The 10,552-nt window shown below is 31.2% G+C and overlaps 1 pseudogene across 1 annotated transcript; it reads right to left on the reverse strand.

The window, feature by feature from the left end:
• Window positions 1-3,243: 3,243 nt before the first annotated feature.
• Window positions 3,244-9,672, reverse strand: LOC143633936 (beta-fructofuranosidase, soluble isoenzyme I-like; annotated as a pseudogene). Its single transcript, XR_013153759.1, has 7 exons — window positions 9,125-9,672; window positions 8,911-8,919; window positions 5,860-6,718; window positions 5,061-5,225; window positions 4,642-4,874; window positions 4,452-4,539; window positions 3,244-3,539 (listed from the first exon to the last, which is right to left on the reverse strand). The product of XR_013153759.1 is annotated as a beta-fructofuranosidase, soluble isoenzyme I-like (transcript).
• Window positions 9,673-10,552: the final 880 nt, after the last annotated feature.

Genomic DNA, 10,552 nt, shown 5'->3' on the forward strand with positions numbered 1-10,552 from the left:
GAATAAGTATGAAATGTCACCCCCAAAATAAAGTTGGAAAATGGGTATGAAGTAGTCACCTTCAAGTAGTAAACTTGAAAGATGATAATTTGGAGATTTGTCGGAACGACGAGTTTAACGCACAATGCCTAAAAAGAAAAGAAGTTTTGAATTTCAAAAGGTTGTCTTGAAGGTCTTTAAACAAAATAAATGTTGAGAAATGTAAATAATTAAAGTTCAAGGTTTTAAAATGTAACTATTTAAGAATTTATAATAATAACCCTTTAAAAATGTAAGTTTGCTCGAAACCGGGTTAAAGTATCTAACCTTAATATTTACTCAACCTATGTTAAGTAATAAGGTGGATAAAATGTAAGAATGCAAATCCCTTTGGAATAAAGATACTAAAACGGGTTTTTTTTATCGAGTGTTCGGGTTGTCGGTTCGGGTCTTGATAATTGGTCAAACCCAAAGTCAACTTTCCAAAATATTGAATGTTATGAGATAACTCAATAAAATTTAATAAGACTTAACCAAGTATGTAGTTTCATTGTTTTAGAACTAACAACGCACGTTAAGCGAGTGTTCGGTTTTGTCGGTCCAAACTTTGTTATGAGATCAAGTTGGATCCAACATTTCCAAGTACTTAAGAAAATATTTAAAAATCAAATTGTAACTATTTTTAAAGAAATATACTAGTCTTGATGGCTAAAAAAAACACACTTGTGTGTCTTAAGCGAGTAAGAATCGTTTGGTTTCCACATGTCCAAACACTAAAGAACTTGTATAATAATGTACAAATAAAAAAAATACTTTAAGTTTTACAACCAAAAGTTAACAATAAAGTCTTTAAACAAAAGTTCGGTTTTCGGTTCGGATCGTGTTTCGGGTTAAGACCAAGATAAGATTCTACAAACCCATAACCATAGAATTTGTAAAAATGATTTTAGAAACTTAGATCTAACAATAAGTATGTTTAAACAATTATTTAACAAAACTAGTAACAAAGTTCGGTTTACGGTTTAGAGCTATTTACGGTTAAACCGAAGCATAGACTCTTAAAAACCCATAACCATGGAACTTGTAAACGTGACCAACAAACTAAAATAAGCAAGATTAATATGTATGAACAAGTTATATATATGTATATATATCAAGGACACGAAGTCCTCCATGAAGCCTTGCCTTATGAGGTCCGAAACCTCACCGACCGGAATCGGAGAAGTAACTACCAAAGATAAACAGGGGGTGTATATTATATATATGTTGCACAACCATAAACAAGGCTACATAAACTAATTAAGATGAAAGACTAAAAACCTTCAAGAACACTTAAGAAGATAACCTTGAATCTTTGATGTTTGAGAGAGTTTTTTTTTTTTTTTGGAATTGTAGCAAGGGAAAATGAAGAGGAAAGGTGGTGTATATATAGGGTAATGTTGGTGGTCAAATATGGGTGTGAGACACAAGAGTTTTCATGCAAAATGGATCAAGACAAAAACACAAAACAACAAAAAAAAATAATAAAAAATAAATAAATAAATAAAAATAAAAATAAAAATAAATGCAGGATGTTTTCAAGACCCAACAAGTGTGAAACAATATTGTAACATAAATCCATCATTTAGATTATAACATAAGTTTCGGTTTACAAATCGGGTCGATTTACATAATAAACAAATACAAAAACGAATACAAACAAGACCCCAAATTGACGAATGTCACACCCCACCCAATTAAAAACCGAACTCTTGATTTCCTTAATTGTTATTATAGTTAGTTTAGAATCCATTTTGAACCTTGTTTGTTTTATTAGGTAGGATCACTCCTTGTGCCAAACCTCACCAGTTCACTTGCTTAGTTGTTCTTCTCTCCTTCGTATGTGCTTACTTTCATGCGATTTTTCTTAACCCCTTTTCCGCTTCTATGTTTGAGGGTGTAGTTTGCGATCGTATCAAATGTTTATCACTCGTTTATTTCAATTCACACTACAATTCAGTATCTTGTTATTGTGTGATGAACTACATGCTTTATGTTATGTCATTGTTCGCTAATTTTTTAGTATGTATTTTTCTCAAGTATTTTTCTCAAGGATTTATCTCAAGTATGTATCTCAATCATATGATTATAACTACCCCAAGTAATTTGACTTTACATCAAACACAACATATCCATATTTACATTTTACCTAAGTAATTTGGTCTAGTACCAATAAGAGCGGGTCCATTTTATTTGTTACGCGTTTCATATTTGTATGTATCTCTAATCGTAACATGTGAATTTTATTTTCCACTTATACATATATTTAAACTTACGAGTTCTCATCAAATAATTGTTAGTTGATATTTATTTTACGCATGCTACAGACATGGTTAGGTGCTCAGGGATAAAGATAATCTAGATAGTCTTTTATGTTTTTTAAAATAAAAAACTTGTTTAATGTGTTGTTTATTTGTTTTGCAACTTCACGTACTATGTGACAAATTATTGAAATTATATTTTAAATTATTATCACTTTAATAGTGTACGCTTTGATGTATAATCCGGTCGTTGGGGGTGTGACACGTTCCATTTACAAGGTAATGAAAAAATTTCTACCGTACCGTGTCATACAACGCGTTGACAACATGAAAGTTGAGTTACTCAATTTTTAGTGAGATAACAAGTCGAGTTGCCCCCAATGATTGTAAGAGTCGGGTTCATCATGTAAGCATGTCGTAATTCTCATAATTACAATATGTATGAGGGTGGAATGCACGAATCTCCTAGACTTTTCATTCTTAATAAATACATATAGAATCAAATACGAACTTACGTAATATAAGGACTTTTAAAATATGTATGGACATTGACCTAAGATTGGTGGGTATCACATATCCTCGGCTCAGTAGTCATATAAGTAGCGTAACAAACTACGATGAACAATAGTATCCGAGACTTGTGTCCGTAACCAACAAATGTAACGATGAGAAAGTATTGTTTTCCCAACAAATGTACGGATATAACCATGAGAAAGTATGTTAGTGCACGACAATGATTGGCTGATTGAATATGATAGTGAGTAAACAACAAAAGATGCGACACCCATGTCTGATCAACGTGTTTTGACATACGCACCTGTGTTTGTATGTGGGTAGCCGATATAATAAACTTTGTGATACAAAATTGTTGAAATTTTATAAAGAAAAATTATCTAAACATAAAGATAAAAGTACCATAATTAACCATATAAAATGTCGATTTAAAGTTAAAATTTAAAACATTAATTTCCATTTAGCTAATTCGGTAACTGAAAATACGAATATTTACAGTTACAAGGATAAACCAAATAAAACAAACTTAGAAAACTACCAAACACAACAAAAAAACTAAAGGGGAAACTGGTTTAGTTTAGCCCCACCCATCTTCCATATCTTGAGAGATGCCTTAAAGGTGATACCAGTGCCATTGTTGAACAAAAATACTTTTGCTGCATCATATATTGCCTTTGTAGGATACACTCTTGATGTGATCACCGTTCTTCCTCCTTGCGCAAAGCTTTCTATGATTGAATGGTCCACCTGCACGCATTAATTCATTATTATTTATTAGCATATATTTATACACATAGATATACATAACTTGCTTTAACCTACAAAAATAGTTAGAGAGGACGAGACATCTATATGAGTAGGGTGTATGGCTTTCAAACTATATGATTATATCGCTACCATCCCATGTGGGTAATGCACATGGCTTCATTCCATGCATGGTAAAGGTTTGCCAAATAATTAAAATTGTTTCTTTGAAAAGTTAACATGAATTAATAACCAACCAATTGCAAGTTATTATCACACTTAAATAGAACTAACCCTTCATTATATTTGTTCATTCAAACTTTTCACCATTTTTATTCACCCAAATCTTCACAATTTAGTTTGTATTTTTTTTATTTTTTTTTTTTTTGAATTGTTGTAGTTTATTTTTATGGTGTTCAATTATGTACTATTTTTAATTTTTAATGAAATTCTAATTTTAATTACGTTTACTTTTTTATTTATCTTAAATTCAAAAAATAAAAGTTATAGGGTAGGTGCTACTGATAATTTATGGTTTGTGAAACTTAAGGGTATAAATAAGATGACCGTGTAACATTGGCTGATATAAGGATAGCAGTACCTATAAGTATCCTTTCCCCCTTTATACATGATTGTGGTGAGGTAGAGTGCAAGAGAAAAAAGTGTTGAATACGTAGTTACATGCCTATCTTTTATATTTTATATAAAATAAAAGTTAACAAGTGTTTATATTTCTAGTAGTTTTCTTTTATAGTTGGTTATATACATAACACCTTAAGTGTGTGTTTGTTTACACATATTTTTGTGTGTGCACGCACGCATCCTTATGTTTGTCGACATATATTCAAATTTTGATTTTTATTTAGTGTTACGATTTTTAGTTTCACATACCAATAACCTGTAAAAATCACATACCAATAACCTCATATTGTAGTTTTCATCATGGAGGAGAGGAACAGTACTTCCATATACAATTTTGCCCACATCTGAGAGCTTTGATGATCTACATAATGTGAATTCCATAAGAGTTATTTAGTTAAATGTAAATGAAACAAATTAATAAGAAAATAAAAATGAAAGAAAAATGGCAGTGTCTAACACCAACCTTGATTCATCAGCACAAAAATACGTTCTTGATGTACCATCAATATTCTTTGCAATATAGAAATAAATAGGAGTTTGTTCTGAAAGCGTTGCATCGGCTAGAACCACGACCCCAAATGGTCCCAAAACACCCCTCATGGCTGAACCTTCGCTCGTGGTACAGTTGAACACATCTGCTTCTAAAGCTACATCCAACAAAGTTTTATCTACCTCAAATGAGGCACTTATGTCCAACTGTAAGCATCGTCATATCAAATATAAGTTAATGACAACTTGAGTGTTAGTATATCAGTGGTATATATAAAAATTTTAGCTATGGGGTTAAATAGACAAGTGAAATAATTACGTAACTTAGAGTGAAATTTAAAATTTTCAAAGACCTAAGTATAATATTATACAAGTCTGTAACATATTATTTACCTCTGCAGCAGAGCCTATATCAAGTGGTACAAGCGATCCGGGCCTTAACTCAACTTCTTTGAATTCATCATACATTTCAGATCTCAATGTCTCTGTTTCCTCGACGGGCCATTGGATAAAGTTAGTCTGTGTCTTTAGATCCAACACCACGGTTCTTGGAACATTCTATGATAAATGAACAAAAGGTAAAATACTAGTAATTTATGATGAGAATTAATTATTTTTAATAAAATTTCAATGTCTTTTATAATAAGTAAATAAATTACTAAAAATTAAATAATTCTTTTTAAAGAAATAAATAATTATTAATTTTTAATCAAAAGTAAATGTAGTCGTTGTCATCATCGTACTCAGTAAATCAGCAAAGCTATGATATGATTTGAGAAGGGTAAGATGTGACCCCCGACTCAATAGTAGTTTTGCATCATGCCTTAGAAATAAGGCATGTGGTACTCAACCATCGGGACACCTGCTGAATGGTGTGTACACTTGTCTTTCGGCCATCAACGCCGCCATATGATGCATAATTAACCTTCCGCCACTTTTAACGTTACTTCACAAAATTAGTGAAATAACGTCAAAATTTGTGCAATTTCACTTTTGCACCCCGATGACCCACACATATACGCATTATATGTGCACACCGCAATCCGAACGTACGAAAGTAAATGTTAGTATCCAAAAAACAAAGCAAATAAGTCGGTGTTATTTACACGAGGCTTGTTGAGGCTACATATATATATATATACACACACACACACACACACACTAAAAGCGATAAGGGATTTTTAATTATTACCAACATATTTGCCCATCCCTTTTTAATGTCATCTTGTGGAAGATCTGTTTCTCCAATGTAGCCCCATAACACCCATCTTCTCTTACTCGGGTCATAAAACGTCTTTGATGCATAAAACTTTCCATAATCATATCTCAACCCGATACCCAAATCCAGCTCCGGATCATCTGGATACCATTTATCTTTTACGGGGTCGTACGACCCGATTGCATACCAATCATGCCTATCTTCATCCCCACTTTGCTTCAGGACATATTTAGCATCCGGCTCATAACTCGACATATCCAACCCATATGTATTCGTGGTGGATACGGGGTAAAGGTCCACACATTCCCACATTCCCGTACCTGAAACCGCATGAAGCACATCATCTAATAATTCAAAATGTGTGAAATTAGTGGTGTGGTAAACTAGGGCACAACCAATAGTATTATTGTGCTTTGACCCCATAACCATTCGGTACTTGCCATCCGGCCCGATCCACAAAGTTGATGGGTCTCGGAAGTCTTTCAATCCGACACCCGGAGGGGGGCCGAGAATCGGGTTGGCTTTATATTTGACCCAGTTAATGAGAAAGGGATCGGATGAGTTAACAGGGTAAGCAAGGCATTGGAGCTGAGAAAGGTCGTGTGCATTGCCCGTGTAGTACATCATGTTTGACCGTTGGGGAGGACGGTGGCGGACCCGGTCATAACCCCTTTGAGATCGTACTAGTGGTCCGGAACCATGGCTAGAGGGAGGTGTGACCAGTTGATGAGGTCTTTAGAGATTGAATGGCCCCATGTGATATTGCCCCAGATTGTTGAATGCGGATTATACTGATAGAATAAATGGTACCAACTCATATGATATAATGGACCTGCACTTGAATTTCATGCAAATTATTATTATTATTATTCATAATCTATAAAAAAAGGGAAAACAAAAATTAACTAACAATATAGATTAAGTTGTATATTGTATTCCAAAGTAAAATATTTAACTCAATTTCCAATTGTCCATGTTTTCATATTCACAATGTTCGCATACACTGTGTACCATGGGGTGTTTAAAATTGAATATTCAGACTTTCAGTTATTCGAACATCGGAAATCTGGACATTTCGGATAGTAGAGTTTACTATCGAAATCCGAAACTTCGGATATCCGAACTTCGAATATTCGATCGGATTATGATTCGAATATATGAAATATCCGAAAAAAATAGTAATTGTAAAAAATTAAAGAAACACTTTAAAAATATTTTGGATATTTGAAGTATCTGAAAAATTGTCCGAAATATCCAAAAAAATTATCCGAAGTATCCGAAAAATTATCCAAAAAATCCAAAAGTTATCCGAAATTTATAAATAATATTTATTATTTAATAATTAAAAAAATATTTCAGACATCCAAACTATCCAAAAATTTTCAATATCACTATCCAAATCTGAATCCGAAAATTTGGATATTCGAGATTCAGATTTCCGAAATTTCGGATAATTTGGATTCGGATTCGGATTCGGATTTTCGGATGTTTTCTGATACGCATTCGGATTAGAATTTTTTTTAAACGCCCTTAACAAACACCAATTGAAAAGTTGAAATATGGTGTTAAAATATGGTATCCTTACAAAACTTTTAACTCACTAATCCAAACCAAATTCAATTATGGAGTTTAGATTTTTTACTAAAAGAAGTTTATATTTTTCATTAAATCTTAAATTTATTTAATTATATCTTCTATTAATAAAATGAAAAAAGATAAATTTTTAACTAAAAATTAAATCTTGTTTATTTATTATCTACTTATATTATTTATTTTGCTCATAATATGTGTTTTTTTAGCTAATCTAAACCGATAACTCAAAAGCTGACGTGTAAACGCACATGCAAGCATGCCAAAAATATCTATTTTTTTTTTAATATTTTTGTACACAACATATTCCAAGTCAGGGTCTATTTCGTAGAGCGGTGGGTCAAATAGTTCCGTTATGTGTTTGATTTACTACACCTGTAATGTATCCCTTGCAGACTAGTTACACGTGTGCCTAGGCTTATCTGCTACATCTGTAATGCTTATTTGGCTTTGTAAAGCTTTCTTCGTCAACTATTTTTTTAATGATAAATTTCTTTTAAGTCCAATCGTTTGTGTGACTAGAATCTAAAATCCTCCCCCCTCTTTCTAAACTTACTTATTTAAAGTGTTTGTCTTTATCGATAAACCACCACCCGTTGGTTAATTGATCAACCACTTATTGTATATTATTAAACTGTTTTTTCTAATTAACATGTATACTTAACTTCTGCATATTTATATAATTACCTCTATAATAAAACGTATAAATAGTTTTGTTTTTTTCCTAGTTATATTTACTAATGTTTTTATGTGCTCTCTATATTTTATATATTTACATAAGGACATCATTACAAAAATAATTATATCACATATATTTATATTTATATTTAGGTGTATAAAGAATATAAATAGTTTATTTTTATTATAGTTATTAGTTATAAATAAAAGTATTTTGATTATATATATATATATATTAAATCACATAATGTCAAATTAGTTGCATTATATTAAATCATATTAGATAGGCTAAATAAATTTTATTTTTGTATATTTGTATTATTAGCATATTACATTTGAAAAATAATAAATACTTTTAATTATTTTTATTTTGTGCGCACCTATATATATATACACACACGCGCGCGCTATATTACATTAAATATATAACTACTTTATATCATCTTATAATAATTTCAAATCACACTTCATGGTTATAAATATCACATTTATAGTTTATATGAGTATATATCTTGTTTAAACAAAACAATTAACAAAAGTACTTAATAGTTTATACTTTTATAAATATTAGTATTCACATGTAATATTTGTACCATCAAACGGGTACTTTTAATACTTTTAAGAGGTATTCTTCTCATCCAGCATTTTTTTTTTATTTACATATATTTATAATGAAATAAGTTGAATCCACATGAATTCCATAAAACCTAAAAGATTATGAAATAAACAAAAGTTTCTCATCAGAAGAATACTTACCATTAGGGTCTTGAAGAGAAGAAAATGAGAAACATCATCCATCAAGCCAAAACCATGACAGATAAGATAAAGTAAAACATATATATTAGTGAATAATTTAATTTAAAATTTAAAACATATATATTTAAATCAGTATCTAGTAACCCCATAAACACTTGTGTCATTATGATTATGTACAAGTGTTTATATGGTTTTATATTTATTTGATGCATACCACTAATGAAATTCTTATCGGGTTGAAAGTGGTAAACAGATCGTTGCCATCCAACACTATAATCAGCTCCAACAACCTTGTGCTGCCAACCCGCTCTTATTGTCGACGGCTTGATCTGAAACTCCCGCAACGCTGATGCAATTATTGTGGTGGCCGTCGAATGCTGGTTACCATGAGGTTTTAGCAGTTGGTGGTAAATTACGGCAGTCAACGATGACAGAACTAGAATGTATACAAATAAACTAGCGAGGACCCTTCGGGAGGATGACCGGGCGGTCGGAGATCCAGTTGAATATTCCGGCCGTTTTTCAATTTCACTATAAGCAACAAGAGGGGTGAATACAGAAAAGGCCATGGTGGTGGTCAATCGTGTTTACAATGTTCTGGATGAGTTCATATGGTTTTATAGGATCGCTTAAGTTTTCAGTTTAGTGGTAAATGTGGGGTCCATACTCCAAAGTGACTATAGAATATAAAAAAGGACGATAATTTAATGTAGTGTAATTAATGTTTAATTTTAAAGTTTTGTTTGTAACTCATGTTCTTTTTGTCTTTTTTAAGTTTAATATAATTTTTTGTTTGTCATTTATCACAAAGGAGTTTAGGTGTTTTCTGTTCGGCTACAAACTACGAAACTATCCAAGCCGGTTATCAATTTAGTCGCATGGTTGGTTTTTTCATAGCTTTCGATCGGTTATTTTTAAGTATTTCAAACCGTAGCGAACAGTTTGGTTTATTGTTTATACCCAAAACGAATTGTATAAAGCCGTACCCGTCCATATAATTTAATCATATTATGTATTACATATACACACAAATATATTATTAGACATAATTAAATTTAAAGTTGCTACTGCATTTAACATATATTCTTACGACAAATATAAATTGGTCTAAGCCTAAAAGCTAATTGCACAAACTTGAGCATTTATGTATGGCTTATTTAGACTATTTCGGTTTTTACTAATGGTTTGGTTCACGTTTTCACTTAAAAATCATGAAAACCGGACCGTAAACACCTTTACAAAGCGGTGTCTACTTAATTTAGATTATAGAGTAATTTTTCAAATATACCGAAAAATCACTATATTTGTCTCTTCTCTCAACATCCTAAACCACTTCATTATAAAAACATCCTTCACAAATAATGGGGATATGATTTCGAGTGCTCTAATATGTATTATTAAAATTTTGTTCTCTAAAATTTTGCAGTATCTTGGACATTTATTATTAACTGACTTGAAATTCATGTACTGAATAGGTAATTAATTAAAATTAAATACTTAATAAATAATTAAAGTATAAATTTAATGCTATATACTTATCATACACTCATACACTGTTAATACAAAGTCATAAGACATTTATAACAATTTAAATATAAACAATTATATAGTTAATTAATTAACATCTTTTTTGTTATATCAA

This window comes from Bidens hawaiensis, unplaced genomic scaffold (assembly GCF_021521415.1).
Source record: "Bidens hawaiensis isolate Kalapana, Puna unplaced genomic scaffold, B.hawaiensis_p1.1 tig00006950_1, whole genome shotgun sequence".
Lineage (NCBI taxonomy): Eukaryota > Viridiplantae > Streptophyta > Magnoliopsida > Asterales > Asteraceae > Bidens > Bidens hawaiensis.